Source organism: Mytilus galloprovincialis, chromosome 13 (assembly GCF_965363235.1).
Source record: "Mytilus galloprovincialis chromosome 13, xbMytGall1.hap1.1, whole genome shotgun sequence".
Classification (NCBI taxonomy): domain Eukaryota; kingdom Metazoa; phylum Mollusca; class Bivalvia; order Mytilida; family Mytilidae; genus Mytilus; species Mytilus galloprovincialis.
The window spans coordinates 63127804-63150997 of NC_134850.1; positions in this window are offsets into that span (position 1 = coordinate 63127804).

A 23194-nucleotide genomic window follows, 5' to 3' on the forward strand; every position below is an offset into this window, starting at 1 on the left:
GTTAAATGAAAAAAGATAAAATTTCACTTTTCTGTTATTCAATTTTATCATATTGACTTTTTATCCCTCTACAACGAAATTTGTTTTACATGCACACGTATAAAAATTGCTGTTTTTATCCAACGTAATCATAGGTTTAAATGTTGTTTTCAATTTAGACTTGTTTATATGTAAGCCACTGCTGAATCTATGATGAGTTTATTTGCATCTACTGGGTTGATGCCACTTCTGGAGGAGATCTATTTCCCGAGGTTATCACCAGCCCAGAAGTGAACACTTATGTGTTGACTTGAATTTTCATAGTTATATTCAAATTATAAATAAACTGTTAACAAAACATTGACTTTTTGAAAAACTAAGGCTTATCTACCTCAAGAATAGATTACCTCAGCTGTATTTGGCAACACTTTTAGGAATGTTTGGTCCTCAATGCTCTTCAACTTCGTACTTTGTTTGAGCTTTTAAGCATTTTTTTTATTCGAGCGTCACTGATGAATCTTTTGTAGACGAAACGCGTGTCTGGCGTAAACATAAAATGTTAATCGTGGTATCTATGATTAGTGTATCTTCTTTAGGGCTATATATAATCCGTCTATCCTATTTCGACTCTTTAGATTTAAAAGAGTCAATCCTAAATTGAGGTAAATTATATGGCCTTTCAAATACTTTTCCATCCCTAACATCATTGAAGAAACATTAATTGTCGTAATCCGGATATGGTTTACAAATTTTATCACCTCATGTTTGTGGGTTACCACCTTTGCAGCAAGTTAATTGTATTATATTTGTTATTCTGTAACGATCCAATTTGTTACATCTTGTGATCAATATATTAGGCATCGTGAATGGCATGAAGCAGAGTTAAAGAACATGAGTTGTTCGATCTGTTAGTCAAATACGTTTTGTTGAAATATACCTTTTCACCTTTTGTGGTCCCTTTGGAAAATGTTGTTTGTGTGATATACGTGTGCATATAAAACAAAATTCGTTTTAGAGGGCTCTAAATACAGCACAAAATTTTTCCAAAGACCAAACAATTGAAAAGATATATTTTAACAAACGCATTTGACTAACAGGTCGAACAACTGATGTTAATAAATCCTGCTAAGTGACGTTGGCGATTAGCCAAATAAATTGATTACAAAATGTAACAGAGTAGATCTATATATCAATTAAGTACCAAATAGAAAACAATAAACCTGCGGTAAAGATGCGGTCATTTTGAAATAAAAGTCTTTGAGTATTGATTTTATCGGTTTAGAAATTGATTTTGTCATATTCAAATTATGATATAATAATTATATATCATAGTTTAAACATATGTTCATTCAACGCCCTATAATCTGTCGATAACTATATTCTTCCATTGCACAATTCATCTTTTCTCACTCTGTGTATGGCGTATGGCGTATTTTTCGTCATATTTTTATGTTGGATGTGTATTGATTGTATTTGTTTTATTTTGAATACAAAAGTCACATTCATTATGTGCTTAAAAAAACACGCCGAAGATAACAGGCTTACATTTTTAAGCACCAGACGCGCGTATCGTCAGTGGCGCACAAATCAAAGAGAGTAGAAAAACACGACCGTGTGCATTCCTTAATATAAGCACAAGCAGAATATAGATCTGAAAGTGCTCATTATGATATTGGGATATATAATTAGTTATTGTTTTTCCTAAACGGTCGGGACCATCGTCCCTTAAATCAATCCCAACTCTTTTTTTGTGGTATTGAACCTTTTAGAATAAATCATAGAGATCAATGTGTCTTCGGATGACGACAAAGACGACGCATACATCATACCATTATACGATCCACAAAACAATATTGCTGTCGTATAAAAATAATGCATTTATTGTAGTGTTTAATTAAATTGTAAATTGAAATGCAATTATATTGCTTATTAAACACCATACAGGGTCAGGTAATTACAAATTGTAACACTTACAGATATGAATGGAAAAAAGCTGAGATTTTATCTAGACATTACAAGGATGACCTTCAACCTGAACACTATATTATTAACGCATTATATATGTAAACTCCCAAGTCAGGAGCCTCTGGCCTACGTTAGTCTTGTATTATTTTTAATTTTAGTTTCTTGTGTATAATTTGGAGTTTAGTATGGCGTTCATTATCACTGAACTAGTATATATATTTGCTAAGGGCCAGCTGAAGGACGTCTCCGGGTGCGGGAATTTCTCGCTGCATTGAAGACCTATTGGTGACCTTCTGTTGTTGTTTGTTCTATGATCGGGTTGTTGTCTCTTTGACACATCCTCCATTTCCATTCTCAGTTTAATTAGATGTGGAACATTACCTGTGTCCGCAGTTGAGCGATCCGTTATACGAAACCGCCAATACCGTTAAAAGAAAGCATTTGTCCATTTTGTAATATGCTGTAGAAGATGAGATACATTTTTTGATTAATTGTGACATTTACAGTGACTTAAGGTTTAATTTGTTTCACAGAGCTATGGTCATGGATAAGTCTTTTTTTTTTTACAAAATCAGAATGCTGAATTACAATACGAGTTATCTATATTAGTGTTTAATATGATACGAAGACGTCGCACACTAAAACATGTGAAAGCAATCTACACTCTTGATTGTATATTTCCGCAAGGTCAAAGATACACTTCGGTGTTGACATGAATATCAATAATGGGGTCATTTTTATAAATTTGCTGTTTACAAAGCTATGAATTTTTCGAAACACTAAGGATTTTCTTAACCCAGGCATATATTACCTTAGCCGTATTTGGCACAACTTTTTGAAATTTTGAACCCTCAATGCTCTTCATCTGGGTTCGTTGGGGTTCGTGTTGTTTATTCTATAGTTTTCTATGTTGTGTCATGTGTACAATTGTTTGTCTGTTTGTCTTTTTCATTTTTAGCCATGGTGTTGTCAGTTTATTTTAGATTTTTGAGTTTGACTGTCCCTTTGGTATCTTTCGTCCCTCTTTTCTACTTGTTTGGCTTTATAGATATTTTGATAAGAGCGTCAATAATGAGTCTTATGTAGACGAAACGCGCGTTTAGCGTACTAAATTATAATCCTGGTACCTTTGATAGCTATTATTTTAATTTTTTTTTCTAATTTATTTTATTCATGTTTTATTTATTTTCTATCTTACTTGGAAGCTTTTAAATTAAACAACAAGATTATTTCATTTTATTCTTCGCAATCTTTGTATATACATTTTATTTCCTTAAAATATATTCTTGTTATCTCATAGAATTTATTTTTACGTCATACTGAATTGTGTCAACTCTTTTTTTAAAGTTATGTTGGGTTTCTTTTAGTCAATTTATTTACCTTTTTTTATTATGTGAGAAAGTCGGATAATTTTAACAAATTTGACATTTTACTATGTTTTACAATTTGTATTTGTTGAATAGTAAATATTTGTATATATAGTGTCTCATAAGCCTACAAAATGTATCTAGGCTGGGTATTTGTCTTATTTTAATATTGTGCAATGTATATTATATATATAGTTATCAAAAGTACCAGGATTATAATTTTATACGCCAGACGCGCGTTTCGTCTACATAAGACTCATCAGTGACGCTCAGATCGAAATAGTTAAAAAGCCAAATAAAAACAAAGTTGAAAAGCATTGAGGATCCAAAATTCCAAAAAGTTGTGCCAAATACGGCTAAGGTAATCTACTCCTGGGGTAAGAAAATCCTTAGTTTTTCGAAAAATTCAAAGTTTTGTAAACAGAAAATTTATAAAAATGACCATATAATTGATATTCATGTCAACGCCGAAGTGCTGACTACTGGGCTGGTGATACCCTCGGGGACGAAACGTCCACCAGCAGTGTATGAAAATCTGCAGAAAAGTATGTGACACTTTTATAAAATAAATTATTATTATTATTCATTATTATGAAAACGCGGTTTAATAAAACATATATAGTAGTATGTGTTCTAATCTGAATAATAACTTATCAATTAGTGAAGCACATATGAATTATGCTAGATAAATTAGAAATTGTTAATTCTCAATATTATCAGTTATATATGTTACAGTAAATAGGTGAACTTAGGAATTACAGGTAATTACTAAACATATCAGTAAATACCTGTAATTACTAGCCAATTTAGTAATTACATTTATTATACTTCATGTCAAAATGCCAGATTTTGATTGGCTAATACGAGGGTGTCAATTTACTCTATTACCCTTCATGGAGACGCTTGATCAAGTGTGCGCTTTATTAAATACGACTCTATCCTATGACAAATACTCTATCACTCTTCACAGAGACGCTTGATCAAGTGTGCGCTTTATTAAATACGACTCTATCCTATGGCAAATACTCTATTACCCTAAAAATACTCTATCACCCTTCACAGAGACGCTTCATCAAGTGTGCGCTTTATTAAATACGACTCCATCCTATGGAAAATACTCTATTACCCTTCACGGAGACGTTTGATCAAGTGTGCGCTTTATTAAATACGGATGGTTATGTACAAGATGTCACAGTTTATTACTTTGAATTTAAAAAAATCGACAGTAATAACAGAACATTCAGTATAATAAATTAAATAACACATAGCTGAGAGGGTGATAGAGCAGATTGGAACCCCTCGAAAAAAAAACATTTGTGAGACGTTGATAGGCAATTTCGCCTGCTTATTTTAATTAGACATTAGATAAAGCCAAATTTGGTTATTTAAGTCTTAATTATCTTTAAATTAAAATGTTCACCAGATATACTTTGCATAAAACAAACGTAAACTTGGCAAAGGAATTAAGTTATATGGTGTTAAGAGTCACATTTCATATTTCTGTATGTCTGTTTTTTTATGAGTTTTTCAAGACCTCAACATTTAAGCGTATATACCTGCAGCAGATTTTATCATCGTTAAACCTGTATAAAAACCATCTTTTCATGCATTTGATAAGTCGACCAAATGGTCCACCCATTTTTTTTACCTTCAATGTTGTCTTTCTATTTCTTTTTGTCAAGCCTGCGACTTTTGTCGCAAAAGTGAGACATAGCAAACCATTCTGTCGTCAGCAGCGTCCACAAATATTCACTCTGTGGTTAAAGGTTCTTTAAATTTTGACAACTTTCTTAAATAATTCTGGGTTTCTACCAAACTTGAACAGAAACTTGTTTATGATCGTAAGATAATTTTCAAGGAGTAGATTCTGTAAAAATAAGTTTTTCCGTATTTTACTTATACATGGACTTATTTCTTATGCCATTTAACATTACATCCACACTATGTTTAAAGTTTTAAAAATCTAAATTACTTTCTCAAAATATCTTGGATTTCTACCAAACTTGGACAGAATCTTGTTTATGAGCATAAGATAATATTTAGAACTAAAGTTTGTAACTAAAATCATTTTTCATATTTTCCTTATAAATGAATTTTTTTCCCAATAGAAATTACATATTCGATGCGGTTAATTTTTTTTTTTTTTAAATTTATTAGATTTCACAAACCATCCTGAATTTTAACCAAATTTGGACAAAAGCTTCTTACAGTACTAGTCAAAAGATTGCATCTGAAGGAAAGTTGATTTTTTTTTCCATTTTTGTTGATCCTGCGACAAACAGCAAAAGAAGGCGAGACACTAAGTTCTGGGAAACTCTTACAATTTTTAATTTAAATACATCGGTCACCTATCTCCAGCTAAGGATTGAATTGAAGGCCACATGAATGATTATGAATACGTATTTGATGAAGTCCAATTATTCGCTTGCAAGTGCACAACTCATCAACCATGTTTCTCAGCTTATTTTAGCAAAAAAAATACCTGATTGACTGCTAAAAGTGAATTATAATTTCACTATATCATTTTCATGAATGATTTACCAACAAAAAATTCATATTAATTTTTTCTACATCACTTAGTTAATGCTCCTATAACAAAAAGGTACATTTTAGGTTGATCACTTTTTTAGAGTATTCATTGATCCTCTAAAATTAGTTTTACCATAACAGATGACCAAATTACATTATCGTTTTAACAGTTAGTAAATAGGTGTAAAAATTCATTTTAAAATTAGTAATTACTGGTAATAACTAGGCTGTTTCAGGAATGACTTGTATTTACTATGTGCATCGGGGATTACATGTAATTCCTAAATTTTAGTAATTACATGTAATTCCTAATTTCACCTATTTACTGTAACATATACATTGTATATTTGAAAACAATTAATTCTTTGGCTTTATGTCAACAGTTTGACCAATCTTTAAAAGGGTGATTTTATAGATTTTTGGGAGAAAAATAATTAAATACTTAAGCGGTTCATCGAAAATTTATATTCTATACATTGTGCCCAATAGTTATCAAAGGTACCAGTATCATAGTTTAATACGCGAGACGCAAAATGGGGAATAGTTTTCTGGTTCATTTAGGGGAAATACCATAAATATGGGATAACACCTGCTAAACCACAATTCCTTCCGACCTAATATTGTAACATTGAGAATGAATATCATTTGCCATAATTGGATTTAATATATATGTTTGTAGATACATGTATATGATTAGAGTTGGGAAAAAACATTCAAATACTTTTAGCCACGTTAGTAAATACAAACTTTTAAAAATAAGCTATTTTCACCATTTTGGCAGTTTCGTAAATCTGCGGATATTAAGACCACAATAATAATGAGAACATTACATCTGGAGCCTATTGCATGTTTTCTTTCGTTAAGTATTTACGTCAAACCACCAAAGTGTGGCTGTTTTTTTCGGACGGTTCGCTTTAAACTGTTCTGTGAGTATGGTAAGTTTATTTGTTATTCCATAAATACGCGTAGTTTGTACCCTTTTATTCATTTCTAAATTCTTTTCAAATATGATACAAGTATTGCAATATCCAATATATTTATGCATTTGATTAAATAGGAATCAAGATATTTTACCGTTAACGCCAATGCTTTTTTAGGACGAAAGCGGGTTTTCAATTACAATAAACATATTATAGTTGAATTGGTAAGTGTATATGTTACTTATCTGAACAGAACATTATTTAAACAGTTGAAAAGCCATTAATTTGGCTAATTCAATGAATATGACTGGATAAGTAATTGTTTAGTCCATAAAAAGCTGTTTCAATCCAAATGATTTCAGTTTAAGTTGATGCTCAAAATTAAAAACTAGACACATGTATATATTGCTAAAAGCAATATTTTTTGTTGACAGTTTGTTCTTTTAATTTGCAGTTATGCAATATGAACATGTAAAAAGGCGGATGTTCACCCCAGCTATGTCAGAGGCAACAACAAGCCAGGATGATGCGCAACTTCAACTTGACCCAAGACCAGAATTTCCAAACAGTCCCTTAGCGTCAGATAAAGCAGCTTCGCGTGCAGCATATAAAAAGACAATGGCTAACTTGTTTCAACTAGGTAATGCCATTAGACATGCCGAATAAAACACCATTCATAAAAATAGTACTATCATTATCTAGATAATAAAATAACATAATATGGATATCAGATCTCAAGAAAAAATGCATTCGAAACAGTATGTCTACTTGGCTCTTAATTTACAAGAGACTATATTGACGATAATAACAACACACGTCGCTTACCCAGTATTACATCAAACAAATATAGCAGATTTGAATATTACAACAAATACTTTTGTATCAATATTAGTATTAATCATATATTTAGTACAAAATACAGCAATTTTGTCTATTTAATAAAAGTTCTTTTTTCCATTCAGTATCACGTACCTGTATCGCATACTCAGTATCGCATAGCTAAACCCGTATCGCATAGCACAACCCGTTACACATACCTGGCGTAACGTCATTATTCGAATGACATCAACGTTTGACCTATGACGTCCAGTTGTTGTATTCTTGCATAGGAAAAAAACTAGTTCCTACAAAAAAAAAATGTCCTATCATTTCAACGAAATTCGATTTTTTTCCAAAAAATATTACCTACATAGTAGCTTTACGAGAAATGTCTACAAGAAGACACAAACAAATGTAGACCTATCTGAAATTTTATTGTATATTTCGTTTTAATTTTCGGGAAGTTTTTTTCATTATCTGATGGATTAAACACAAATGCAAATTTTTACGATTATAATTTGGTTAGAATAGATAGCAAACTTTTCACAAAATGTAAATATCTTGCTGTTCACCTCGCCACAAAATTAAGATAATCATGAATAATATCTTCAGCAAATAAACAATAAAAGTGTAACCATTTCTACGTCTTATTTTATTTATTTGATACATATCAATTTTAGTTGGAATGATAGCCTAAGGACAGTGTCTTTAGCGGATGCATTTTAATACATGGACTTTCACGTACATTGGGAATTTAATAAGGCTATAGGGGACATTACGATTTGGATATTAAGCAAATAAGGAATTCTATAAAAAAAAACATGTCAGCTGGAAAAATACAGGAAAATTATAATGTTGTTTTCTAGCTTATAATTTCGAACGATTTAAAAAAAATTATATCCCATGAATCTGATTCTATTAAAATATGTTATAAATGGATTGATACATGGAAATCCGTATAGCATTCTGTATCATCTCTCAATCAATATCATCCCTCGGGACCTTCGACTCTCGGGAGCTTCGACCCTCGGGACTGATATTGGTTTCTTGTGGTGATACAGCATGCGATTAGGATTTTGCCATGTATTATTCTATATGTATTGTTTAGTACATAACCAATATATTTAAAGAAAACCTTGCTTGGCCTCAATAAATTCATTAGCGCACCCCCTAAAACTTTGATCTGCTTGTATAAGGCTTTATATATCAACAGCTTAGGAGAAATTGAAGGAATCCGTTTTTTATTTTCTTTCTCCATTTGTTTTTTAATGGGTCGCTGAAACAAGAGGCTCCCAAGAGCCTGAATCGCTAACCTGTTATTTTTTCTTTCAGCAATTATTATTTTTGCTTTTCATTATATACAGATCTGTATTAATGAGTAGGTTAAAAACGCCATTTGAATATAAAAAAGAAAATGGGGTATGATTGCCAATGAGACAACTCTCAAGGAGATAAAATGACACAGAAATAAACAACTGTAGGTCACCGTACGGCCTTCAACTATGAGCACAGCCTATACCGCATAGTCAGCTATGAAACGCCCCAAAATGACAATGTATAACAATTCAATCGAGAAAACTAACGGCTTTATTTATATAAAAAATTAACGGAAAACATTTAAATGTTTATTGTATCTGTCATTTATTTAATTTAAACTGAATTTATATGCGAAGATTTGTAAAGTTTGAAAACGTAATTAACTTATATAAAAATTGTCTAAAAAGACAATAACTCTTTAAAGGGTCAATTAACAATTTTGGTCAAATTTTTAAAATCTTACTCTGCTGAACATTATAGCTGTTTACATTTAAATAAAGCAAGAATATGTGGTATGATTGCCAATGAGACAACTGTCCACCAGAGACCAAAATGACAGACATTAACAACTATAGGTCACCGTACGGTCTTCAACAATGAGCAAAGCCCATAACACATAGTAAGATATAAAATGCCCCAATATGACAATGTAAAACAATTCAAGTGAGAAAACTAACGGCCTTATTTATATATAAAAAAATGAATGAAAAAAATATGTAACACATAAATACACGATAACCACTGAGTAACAGGCTCCTGACTTAGGACAGACACATACATAAATATGTCTATCTTTAATAATATTCAAGTTACATGTAATGCGAAAAAACTGCAAAATTTCCTTAAAACTACAACTTGAGTGGCAACAACCCAAAAAATGGTTGTTCATTTTGTCTGAAAATTTCAGGGCTGATAGAGTTTAACCAGTTATCCGTTGTCAGAATTGCTGTTAAGCTTTAGTAATTGAGATATCAGCCAAAAACAGCTTTTTACGTATTTGTAGCCATGCATGGCGCCCATGTAAATCGATGGATCAAAACTGCAGATACAATTTATAATTAAGATACCCTGGGGAACATAAAGTTGAATTTCGAAGATATCTGGCCCAGTAGTTTCAGAGGAGATTTTTCAAATAGTTAACGACGACATACGACGACAGATGACAGATGCCCATTGATGGCATAAGCACACATGGGCCCTTTTGTCCCCTGTGAGCTAACACAGGTTAAGAGAACATAAATAGTAGCAGATAGCACATTAAGTTCTTCACCAATATAGTTCTGCCATTTTTTTAGTCTTATATAAACTTAAACAACTAAAACTAACATGACTTTAGAAAAATGTAAAAAATCCCAAATTATTTTTTTTCAATTACCTCAACCAACTGCTTTTTATGTTTATCAAAGTTATAAGACTTCTAGAATATAACTCAAGATCAAATGTGTCCTGAACAGGACTTTTATACGCGAGCTGAAAGATAAACCACTCAAAAATTAGAACAAAACACACTCATATCTGTAAAATGTTAGATACTAGTTTCTATTGGATGGCTTTATGTTTTATTTCAGTTATTGGTTTTGTTAATGCAAAAACTTGTCAAGAACTTCTTTGTTTTTCGTTTTTCATGTACATGTGTGTTAACAAGCCTTGAAACAACTAATGTTTACAAAGTGTAGAAGAAATAGGTAGAATGCAAGGCTGTGTCGAGCAATATTATCCGTTTCGAACCGTGTACGAATTCGGTTTTTATTTCGAAAAAATCCATGGATATTCGCTTTTTAATAAAACCACATAAACCATATCGGACGTACTATTTTTGTTAACACCATCAATTTGTAATTTGAGAAGGAAGACGTTAATATTCCACGAACCTGTAACCTTGATTAACACCATGAATAAACATCTTCTGAAATTAACAATATTAAGAGAACAAAACGCGTTCACATTATTCTTACTGCTTTCATTCTTCACGGAAGAACATCATAATAAACACATAGTACTTTATCGCAATATAGAGTTTGCATTTGGTACCACATTCGTCAATTAAATATATATGAAGACGTCAGAATACTAAAATATGTTTTTTTGTCTTTTTATAATTTTTCGACATTCTCTAGTTGACTTCGATAAAATCTAATAGCAGCATTTTGATGTATATTTGATAATGATGCAATCTGCAAAATTTGTTTTCTGTTTATAACTGTAACAATTACTTGTCCATTTATGTGTGCCATCAGATTACTGTATCATTAAATATAAGCAATCGCCTTCTTCCCGTATACATAGCTTTTGTTTTCAAATGCAATTGGTAGGTGTTAACATGTTCTTATACGTTCAGTTTACATATTCTTTAGTTATCAATGTTATCCTATTGATTTGAACACTCATATATTTTACAAAAAACAATTAAGTTTTTTTTCTTCTGTATGGTTGTAATTTACATAACTTTACCTACGGAAATGGCAATCTTGTAAATGTTTAAACATTTTAAGCACTTAACAGTAACGCCGCAGATGGGGTTGTTCACCACATATCGAATATAAGATGCCACTACGTCATTGTCAAATACAGACGAAGTTGTCTGCACGATGTTGGACGTCCCTCTGAACGTTGGTAATCTTCTAAGGCGCACAGCTTTTTCATCAACCTGTTGCCACCTCACCACTACTTCGTTTTTCTTCCTCAGATATCAAATCCGCAAAAATATCTAATACACTCAGGATACAGAAATTGAAATCAATATAAACAAATTACTTTTTATAAATCGTTATATAATAGTCATCAGCATTACATACGTTTTGTATATGGTACTACTTACATTTTGCAGTAATGAACATATTTAACTTTGTTATTTATTTCATTCTTAAAATCTTGCTAGCATTAACAATCTGGTCTATTTACTGAGATCGTTTGAGGATATACCCAGGCACATTCCGCAAGTGTTAAAAAACATCGCAGTGACATATGTTCTTTGTTCGGTTCTGTTGGCGAACATTTAGGCAATTACTAGCAACTCCATACAGCATACACTATGCACGTTGTGAGTGAGCTGGTTTTAAGCCAACATGTCACATCAACATCAAATGCATATATAATTTAAATTAATAAGTACGTCTGAGCCAGTGACAACTCTACAACAAATTTATCCATCGGATCACCAGCAGTGATGGTGATACATGGCTGTGTACATTATGTATATACAACTCGCCTTAACATCAGCCCAACAATGTAAGCTCTGTAAATCTGTTTTAATTTGCGTAAGCAAATTTATAGATCTAACATTGTTGGGTTGATGTTTAGGCGAGTTGTATAATTTAAACTATATATACAAGTTTGAGCTTTCTAAAAAGCTTTGGATTGCTTCGCTCTACCCTAATTCAAGGTAATATATGTGCATGTCGTTGTTGATTAGTATTGAAAATGTGGTATTTTTATGTATTGATTGATATGAATTGGATGTACTTTAAGAGTGTGCGTTATACACCAATGCTTTTAAAAAAAAAATTGTTGAAAATTAAAACAATTATAAATAGACACGACTCTTGTGGGTGCCTAGCTGGATATATGCAAAGCTAAAAGTGAAAAATAGACTGCAAAGCGCTCTATTTCTGTGAATAAATACCAGAATTTGTTGAAATACGTAAAATGATAAAACGTTTGGTGCGCAAAACCGTTGCACAGGAATCGGCTCACAAATTTATAATAAATAAATACTATTCAATATCTCATGATTTTCAATTGTAATCAGTGACTCAGGAATTAACAACGATGGTATTTGACATTGTTTTAGACCCCTTTTCTCGTCGGATTTTGTCAAATTTGTTGACGTCTTTTTTATCATATTCATGTGTAATGGTAAAGAAAATTAATCACCGCCTTCATTTATTAGATTTGATTTTGTTCAACGGAATCTACGATAATTTACGTTTGAAGTTGAATTCAAAACAAACTTGACATATATATATATTATATTTAATTGCAATTAATAAGTATTGCAATATGCATTGTGTTTGAATGTAAAATCAGTATTTAGTTCTATTATAATCTTAAATCAATCCTAATTCTATCTTACTTTTGAGATATAGTTTTTCAAATGTGACGTCATTTTTGTGATGTTTCAGAAATTCATGTGACGTAATTTTTCTGCATTTCACCACTCGTATGTGACTTCATTTTAATGATTTTTTGCGTTGAGGCCTGGACTTACTCGGGTGTGTCTATTTTTCTGTGTTGGTCTTTGCATTATGTATTCGGTTTTTTTTTCTGTAATTAGTTAATACTTCAGTTTCATTATGTATATCTTTTATATTCATTTGATAAAATTTACTGTTTGCATAACATACATTGTTCTAAATAAAAAGGATGTTCTTATCCCAAGCATAAAACATAGCTGTATTTGACACAACCTTTTTCAACTTTTGATCTTCAGTGCTGTACAACTTTGTACTTTTTTTCACTTTCGATATGTTATATCTGGGAGTCACTGGTGAGTCTTGTGAGGACGAGGCTCGTTTTTGGCGTATTGAGTTTTAAACCTGATACCTTTTATTATCTATTAATCATGTGTTTCTTTGTCTAATACGTTCTCCTATTTATTTGTATTGTAGTCCTGTAATGTTATGTTGTCATTTCAATGTTATCTTTTACATTGCCATTAAAGTGTGAGGTTTGGCATGCCACAAAACCAGGTTAAACCCAACATTTTTATCTTAAATAACGTCCTGTACCAAGTCAGGAAAATGGCCATTGTTATATTATAGTTCGTTTCTGTGTGTGTAACATTTTAACGTTGTGTTTCCGTTGTGTCGTTTGTTTTCTCTTATATTTGAGTGTGAATTCACATTACTATAAAACGTGTCACGGTACTTTTCTATCCCAAATTCATGTATTTGGTTTTGATGTTATATTTGTTATTCTCATCGGATTTTGTATAATGCATAGTCCGTTTCTGTGTATGTAACATTTTAATGTTGTGTCGTTGTTCTCCTCTTATATTTAATGCGTTGCCCTTAGTTTTAGTCTGTTACTCCAATTTTGTTTTTTGTCCATAGATTTACCAGTTTGGAAAAGCGGTATACTACTGTTGCCTTTATTTATCCTCATTGCTAAAGTCCAAGTACCTTGAATATATAAAACTAACAGTTTCAAGCGTACGATAGTCTAACAATCTAAAATGTTACTATTGATTTTTATCGGGAGTTTAATTTCAAACCACTGCGACAATAGAAACACAATTAATCCATATTTAGAAACAAATATCCAGGTTTATCTTGTCCTAATTTTAGACGAGACCACGGCTTTTTAGAATAAAAAAGATTAGCCAATAATTTTGCAATATGCATGAAGTGGATTTAAGTAAATGATTAACTAATTAACAGGTTGATATTCTGTATTGATTTTAATGTAAATGAAAGTTTAAACTATGATTCTAATTTAAGAGAAAAGAGATAAAAATCAGTAAAAACGTATACTGCTATCAAAACCTTGTCAGATTAAATGAAAGCGTAACCACTTTAACGACATAATGCATAATAAACACTAAACACTACGAATAACAAAGAAGCTAAATAAGCATAGGTAAGTCGAAAACATAGAATTGATATAAAAGTTGTAATGTATTTCTTTTTTTCAGAAAAGTTGTTCCTTGAGGATATTCAACGTTTTGGCCATATAAGGAAGTCATTGAAGTTTAAATTTTTTGATATAAAGAAAGATTTTGAGGATACCTACGGTAAATATGAAATTAGAGCATCTAAAAAATTTGATCTAAAATAATATTGTGCTTATTGTTGACTTATAAGATTAATACGGAACATTTAAATGATAATGTATCATCAAAACTGATGTTCTCACAAGTCTTTATTAAATTGGCGTACTAAATGATAATCCTTGTACCTTTGATAGTTACTTTAACGTATAAATATTATGGTTTTTTTTATCTAACGCAATCATAGAATTGAACGTTGTTTTCTATTTAGGCTTATTTAAAAAAAAATCGTTTGGGCTAGTGTTATATTTTCCCTCCGGTTTATATACTTTGTTCTTCCTATTTCGACTCTTTAAAATTCAAGATTCTATTTCTAAATTGAGGTAAATCGTATTGCCTTCTTTATACCGTTTCGATCCCTCACGTCACCGAAGAGACATTAACTGTCGAAATTCGGATATAGTGTACAAATGTTAGCACCTCATGTTTGTGGTTTACCATTTTTGCCCCAAGTTGTTTGTTTTCTGTTTGGTATTAAATCAATATACAGATCCATTTTGTTACATCTTGTGATTAATTTATTATTTTGCAATCGTCAATGGTAGTCAACAGGACCAAGAACATAAGTTGTTTAACCTGTTTGTTAAATGTAATCATAGGTTAGGACGTTGTTTTCAATGTTGGCTTGTTTAAATTTTATTCGGTTTGGATTGGATTATTTTCTTCCGGTTAATATGATCTGTTCATCATATTTCGACTTTTTGAAATTTAAGAGTCTATCAATAAATGAGGTGAATTATATGTCCTTCTAAATACTGTTTCGATCCCTTACACCACTGAAGAAACATTAATTATCAAAATCCGGATTTTGTATATACAAATTGTGCTATTCATGTTTGTCGTTACTATTTTTGTGGCAAGTTTATTATTTTTTGTTTGGTATAACATTATTATAAAGATCCACTTTCTTACATCTTCTGATCAATTTAATTTGCAATCTTCAAATGTAGTGTAGTATTTAGACACCTTTACAACGAATTTGTTTTACATGAACACGTATAAAAATTGCGGTTTTAATCCATTGCAATCGTAGGATTGAACATTGTTCTTAATTTAGACATGTTTATATTTTATTCGTTTGGGCTTAATATTTTCCCTCCGGTTTATATATTCTGTTCATCCTATTTCGACTCTTTAAAATTCAAAAGTACACAACTATATTAAATTGAGGTAAATCGTATGGCCTTCCAAATACCGTTTCGATCCCTAACATCACCGAAGAGACATTAATTGTCGAAAACCAGATATGGTGTACAAATTTTAGCATTTCATGTTTGTAATTTACCAATTTTGCCCCAAGTTTTCTGTTTGATATTAAGTCAATATAAAGATCCATTTTGTTACATCTTCTGATTAATTTATTTAGCAATCGTCAATGGTAGTCAACAGGGTCAAGAACATAAATTGTTCAACCTGTTTGTTAAATGTTATCATAGGTGAGAACGTTGTTTTCAATGTAGGCTTGTTTAAATTTTATTCGGTTTGGATTGGATTATTTTCTTCCGGTTAATATGATCTGTTCATCATATTTCGACTTTTTGAAATTTAAGAGTCTTTCCTTAAATGAGGTGAATTATATGTCATTCCACATACTGTTTCGATCCCTTACATCACTAAAGAGACATTAATTATCAAAATCCGAATTTTGTATATACAAATTTTGCACTTCATGTTTTGAGGCAAGTTTATTATTTTCTGTTTTGGTATTACATTAATATTATGATCCACTTTCTTACAATGTACATCTTCTGATCAATTTATTTGGCAATTGTCAATGGCAGTCAGTAGAGTTTAATATTATAAGTTGTTCAACCTGTTAGTCATATGCGTTTTGTTGTAATGGAATTTTTCACTTTTTTTCTCTATTGAAAAGAGGGACGAAAAATACCAAAGGGACAGTCAAACTTATAAATCGAAAATAAACTTACAACGCTATGGCTAAAAATGAGAAAGACAAACAGACAAACAGACAACACAATAATACCTATGACAAAACACAGGAAACTAAAAAAATAAGCAATACGAACCCCACCTTAAACTGGGGGTGATCTCAGGTGCTCCGGCAAAATGTTGTTGGTGCAGTATTTAGACCCCTTTACAACGAAATTGTTTTACATGCATGCATGCACACGTATAAAAATTGCTGTTTTTTTTATCAAACCCAATCATAGATTTAAACGTTGTTTTCAATATAGGCTTGTTTAAATTTTTCGTTTGGGCTTGTATTAAATTTTCCCTCCGATTAAGATGTTATAGATGATGCATATTTTAAGGTTTTTCTCGTCGTAGATCACCCAACCGTACAGATGTCTTTCATTGGACAATCCTGACACCCTGAGGTGTGTTCTACGACTAGTAAAAAATAATTAAAATATGCATTCTCTGACTTAGATATCGTCCAAAAAATATAATTTCTTATAATTTTTTGCAAAATTTAGTATCCTTTTAAACCGATGAATCAAAAGTAGCATATTCTTTTCTTATGCGTTTAGCTTTCATATGACCTACGGCTCAAATGGAAAGGGGGGTGCTATGTTGTTGTTGTTTTTTCTTTTTGTAATGTCGTTTCTATCGCGGAAAAATGATTATTTTCAAAACAATTTCAATTGAATCGAATGAAATATTCAGGACGATTTTCTTTTGAATAACAATACATTTTTAAACAGAGAATCAGGATATAATAGTACTCATATACAATCCCCACCCCTTCCCGACCCAATGTGAGGTAAGTTATTGTGATTGAATAAAATATAAGAAAATTGGTATTAGCTGATGATTTGATAGGGTAAACGGTAGACATAATTGTAAAAGAGTTAAAAACTGACATGAAGGGAATTCGAAATCGTGATACATGTACATGAAACACGAAAACGAATAGCAATACAGGTATATTTTTTATATAGATTAGACTGTTGGTTTTCCCGTTTGAATGGTTTTACACTAGTAAATTTGGGGCCCTTTATAGCTTGTTGTTCGGTGTTAGCCAAGACTTCGTGTTCAAGGCCGTTCATTTACCTATAATGGTTTACTTTTATAAATTGTTATTTGGATGGAGAGTTGTCTCATTGGCACATCTTCTTATATCTATGATTTCATATTCATTGTGAAACGTCCTGAGCATACATGCAATAGTTGCCACTGGACTCTAAACAACCAAAAACCAATCAACCTATTCAGTGTAAATCAATAAAATTTTGAAAATCTTACACACGGATGTGTTAAATGTGGCTTTATGTTAAACTCTTATAAAACCTTTCATTAAAATTCATCTCACGTACATGATAATGTCGCTGTATTGTAGCGACAATTTAACAAAGCTTTAAACGATTTGTAGCTTAAATTAAAAAATGCTGACAATGACTTTTTTACACCTATCATGGCTTGAACTTTAAAATATAAGTTTCCAAATCGTCAACAAAATACTATCAGACTAATATAATGTTTCAGTAAATTAAGTTTGTATTTTTATCCATGAAAAATAATGACCTCACAACGGTCATTATGTTATGCCTTGGAGCATATGTCATTACAGCATGGTATAGTCTGGGTTGATTCATCGAAAAAAAAAAACTATCCTTCTGAAAGAAAATAACTCCATATAGGTGAATAAAATCCTTTCATCCTATTTCGACTCTTTAAAATTCAAGAGTCTATTCTAAATTGAGTAATATTTATATGGCCTTCCAGATACCGTTTCGATCCCAAAGTTCACTGAAGAGACATGAACTGTGGAAATCCGGATTTTAGCAACTCATGTTTGTGGTTGACCATTTTTGCCCCACGTTCATTGTTTTCTGTCTGGATTTTTAATTAGTATAAAAATCCATTTTGATCAATTTATTTGGCAACCGTCAATAGCAGTCAGCAGGGTTAAAGAACATCAGTTGTTCAACCTGTTAGTCAATTGTATTATGTTAAAATATACTTTTTCACTTTTTTTAAGTTTAAGATTTATACTGTTATAATCTTGTAAATTTGTATGAACACTCTCATACATAGGGCAGATTTTTACACTCTTAACATCAACCAACAATACATGATGTATATGAAAATTCAATATTGAACATTGAATAAAAAGTTAAAACTTTGAAAGAATTATAAAGACCAATACATATTAATGTTCTTTTTCAGAAATGATGAAGACTTGTTATTTGGCATTAAGCCCAGACGAAAGGCTAAGCTATCCAATTTTTGAAAAAATGAAATGGAATATGATACAAAATGATAATCAACGTGTTGAAGGTAAAGAAAATAATTGACACATCCAATACATATAGGCGAATATTGAAATAAATATTAATTATTAATCAAGTATTTTCACATACTGACTAACAGTGTATTTTACAATTGATGACCTATCGTATGAATACAGAAATGCAAAAATTTTAAAAATTGCTTACCCTTATGCCGGCGTCACACATTGGCGTATAAACCGGCGTGCACTAGACGTACAAAAAGATTTGACAAAGTCGGTATGTATACGTAAGTTGCATTCCGGAGGAACGCTAAGCAATCGCTAAACGCGCGTTGCATAGGTGTGAAGCACGTCGGAATGCAAGGTGTACGCTTTGTGAACGCTATTACTTCGGAAATTTTTTAAGCAGCATGAAAACTTTATCCAGCTCATGCGTTTGTCTATCGTATACCTGTATGCTACAAGCACGTAATATATACGCTACAAGCGCTGTAAACGTGACAGAAAACTTTGAGACATGTTTACGGCACGTGGCATACGTGTCAAAATCGTTCGACTTTAACTGAAACGTATGTTGGTGTGTTTGTAACAAACACCTTATATTAAAAAAGACACGCCGAAAGCACGGATTACCATCCTAGATACGACCGGGGCGCGTCTCAAATACGTTCAAGAGACTGTCTTTCCTTCGTAGCGTGCATTTCATCAACTAGTATGTAAGATAAACGCCTAGCATACGCCAACATACGTTACTTGAACGACCGAGTAACACTTAGGTACGCTTTTCATATGCCAAATACACACTTAAAGCTCGTTGTGCACACGATACAAATATGATTGACAGATTGAATGCATCCAAAATGACAAGCGTAGTGGCAGCGTACACGCTTTTTCACCACACCCCAGGCGTACGTCAGAGCTACATGTATACGCTGATGTATGACGCTGGTTTTTAGTGTATCGATCGAAGCGATTAACTTCAAAAATATTGAATTTGTATTATATTAATTAACATAAGGTCAACATCAACAAGTTTATGTGTAGAATTCTTCGCAGATTGTATGATATATATAATATATATAATAAGACATTTTATAATTTCGAAAGAGTAAGCAAAACAATACTTTAAATTTGCCTTTGTAATTTGGAGCATTTCAATTTAACCACGTACATGCATGAAAGAGTATGGCTTTTAAATAAAACATAAGAAGTATACACATTGACAAAAATTCTAATTTATGTAGCGGAGCTTATTTTGCAGGGCATCGAATTCCATAGAAAATATCTGCCATTTTTAAAGTTCTGTGGTCATTTTACTAATATCCTGTTTAGAAAACCTTGAATTCTTTAGGAAAACTAAGAATTTCCTATCCAAGCTGGCATAGATTACCTTAGCCGAATTTGGCATTACTTTTTTGAATTTTAGATCCTCAATGCTCTTCAACTTTGTACTTGTTTATCTTTATAAATATTTTGATATGAGCGTCACTAATGAGTCTTATGTAGACAAAACGCGCATTTGGCGTACTTAATTATAATCCTGGTACCTTTGACTAACTACCACTTAAAGAATAGGTTCCAGTGGCTAAGCATTGTAAACATAAAGGTTAAATTGCATTGGAAAACAAACAAAATCAAATGTTTCACTTTGAAGGCAGTACTAAGGCAAACATTATAAATAAGATAACCCCAAATTTTAAAAGTGTATGAGGCCAATAAACTAGTTTAAGTAATCAGATGCATCTAATAATCCCATGCCGCTATCATTGAAGTTCATATTATTCTTTAGCCGACTATCTCTTTCGATTTCTCATGGGCTGATTCTGAAAAACTTTATCATAACCACACTGAACCTAGCTGAGATCTATCAAAAAGGAACAATGATTAATAAATCTAAGGTTCTGTTTTATATGAATAGAAAATATTGTCGGCTATTTCTTTTTCAGAGGTTTTTAAGATTTTGTTTAAAGATCCATTATTTCAAGCAGATTTTGATGAATGGAACGCTCAAAATACCAGAGGTAAATATGAAATTCCCAAATGCAATGCATATAACGAATAATGAAATAAACAAACGAATAATGAAATAAACAAACGAATAATGAAATAAACAAACGAATAATGAAATAAGCACTATTTATAAATAGGAAATAAACGAAGGTTTGTGAAAGGGTCATTTTGCAAACTGTTTACTAATTGGATAGAAACAAACTTACTTTCAAACTATCCCTGATTCTCACCAAACGGATGTTTCAAGCGCATTTTCAGGAAATATGTGCCTCTAACAGTACGATTTTAAAATAATAAAATATTCAGTCGGGTGTATAGCTTCGTAATTATCTAGACTCCTTTGTCGTCACACAATAGAGCATGATACTTTGAATCAAATACACCTAGCTCACCTAACATTCAAGATGTATCATGCAACGACGGTCTGCTGTATTTGAAATTGAGTAAACTGCGTTGATTATAATGTTTGTTTAAATTAATAGAAAATAATCGATAAACGTGTTTTAAAATTACACAGGATAAGTTGAATCCAAATCATGCACTGCTCGTAAACTGTGATCAAAACGTCAATTTTTTACAATGACAAAAGAAATACACTGTGAGCATTTCGTCGCTATACATTTTGTCTGTCCAACGTCTGCACCTTAAATGAAATTAAAAAAATTACTCAAGTTATCGCTGTTTTAAACCCACCTCACGTGATTTCTCACCAATCTTGAGCGAGAGACGCGCGGGACCTGAAAGAGAATTAAAACTTTCCAAACTAAATACATATAAAACTTGACCAGGTAACACAATAGTATGTACCCCTTACACACACAACAACACACAAAAAATAAGCAAACAAGCAAACACACACACATATCAATCAATAATGTTGCACAGGAGAAACGACCATTTAAAATTATTTTTTTTCAAAGCAATTGATTTATATATCTTATGCTGTTTTCTTTCCCCAAGGAGAAGACCAAGACCTTCTTGAATTTCTTTTTATTATCAAGTTTCATCATACTAAAGGACAAATATGGCGTTAATTTTGTATTTAAGAAAGATATTTTGTCTTTCTGAAACACAAAATTCATTTAACTTTAATATCTAGTGGATGCATGGCATCAAGACATTTCCAACTTCACAGGTAAGTCTGTACTCAGAGTAGTTTTTTTTTTTACATGTAAATACGGTCATATTTTTCCGTTTGTTATGATGAACCTTAAGGTCTTTCCCTTTTCCAAAAGGGAGAGCCCTTACTGTATTTCTTTTGATTATTACCTTTTTTCCGTTAAAGTTTAACGACGTTAGCATCCTTAACCGTAAGACGTGTCGCTTTTCATACTTTGTACCGGTGTCATAAATACAAATGTACTTATCTAAAACATTGTTATCATTTAAACTCCGTAACCGTTAGAGATAGAAAATAGCGTAGAGAGATATTTGTTCTGTACCAGACCCTGGTTCTTCGATTCATTAAGATTTAAAAACTCATTTGTAGTGTTGTACCCTAAGTAAATTAAACTGTGTTGGTTGGCCACCAAAACTCAGAAACCGTAAGTCGTAGACATCCTTGACCCATGCGGTCTTTTTAATTGACATTGTGGACCATTGACCCTCATAGAGGTCAAAAGTCAGGATCATGTTATAAACAGCGAATTTGTTGTTTGTGTCATATTTTTATAGTTGTGTGTGTGTGTTGAAGAGTTTTGCAGTGCATTCTACGCCCATTGGAACATGTATTTACGGAAAGGAACAACTTCTCAATTGTTCAAAAACAATTGACATTTTAATTATTATTATTATTTTTCCAGGCACACTTTGACGTAGATAGCAGCTTTAACTCTAATCCGTGTTGCTTCCAAGTTCACACTTTGCATCGGTGTCATAAATACCGATCCGGAACTCATCCTGTGAGTCAAAAACTTTTGTCGGTTGTGAGTAAAGTAGCAATACACAGAAAGAAGTTTGGTTATGAATGATTGACATAGTAAACTTTTTAAATATGAAAGTTTTTGTAATATAAAATTGGTTCTAGAAAATTGAAGAATGATATTGTCGTCTTAGTGGTCATATATGGACATTTAGATTGTTTTGACCATGTTTTATAAGCCACTTTTTTATGTTTAACAGTCCACATTTTCCTATCCATACCGCCCCTAGGTCCACACATTATAGTAGTGTTTATCAACAAAGATTTGACGCTCGATCTTTTAAATTTCATTTTATTGAAAAACAAACAGAAATGCATTTGGTTTTTTGGGGGGGACCTCTTGATAGTCTACGGTTTCATGAAAGGTAGCACTTTAATTGATTGAAATTTTCCTTGGGACCAAAT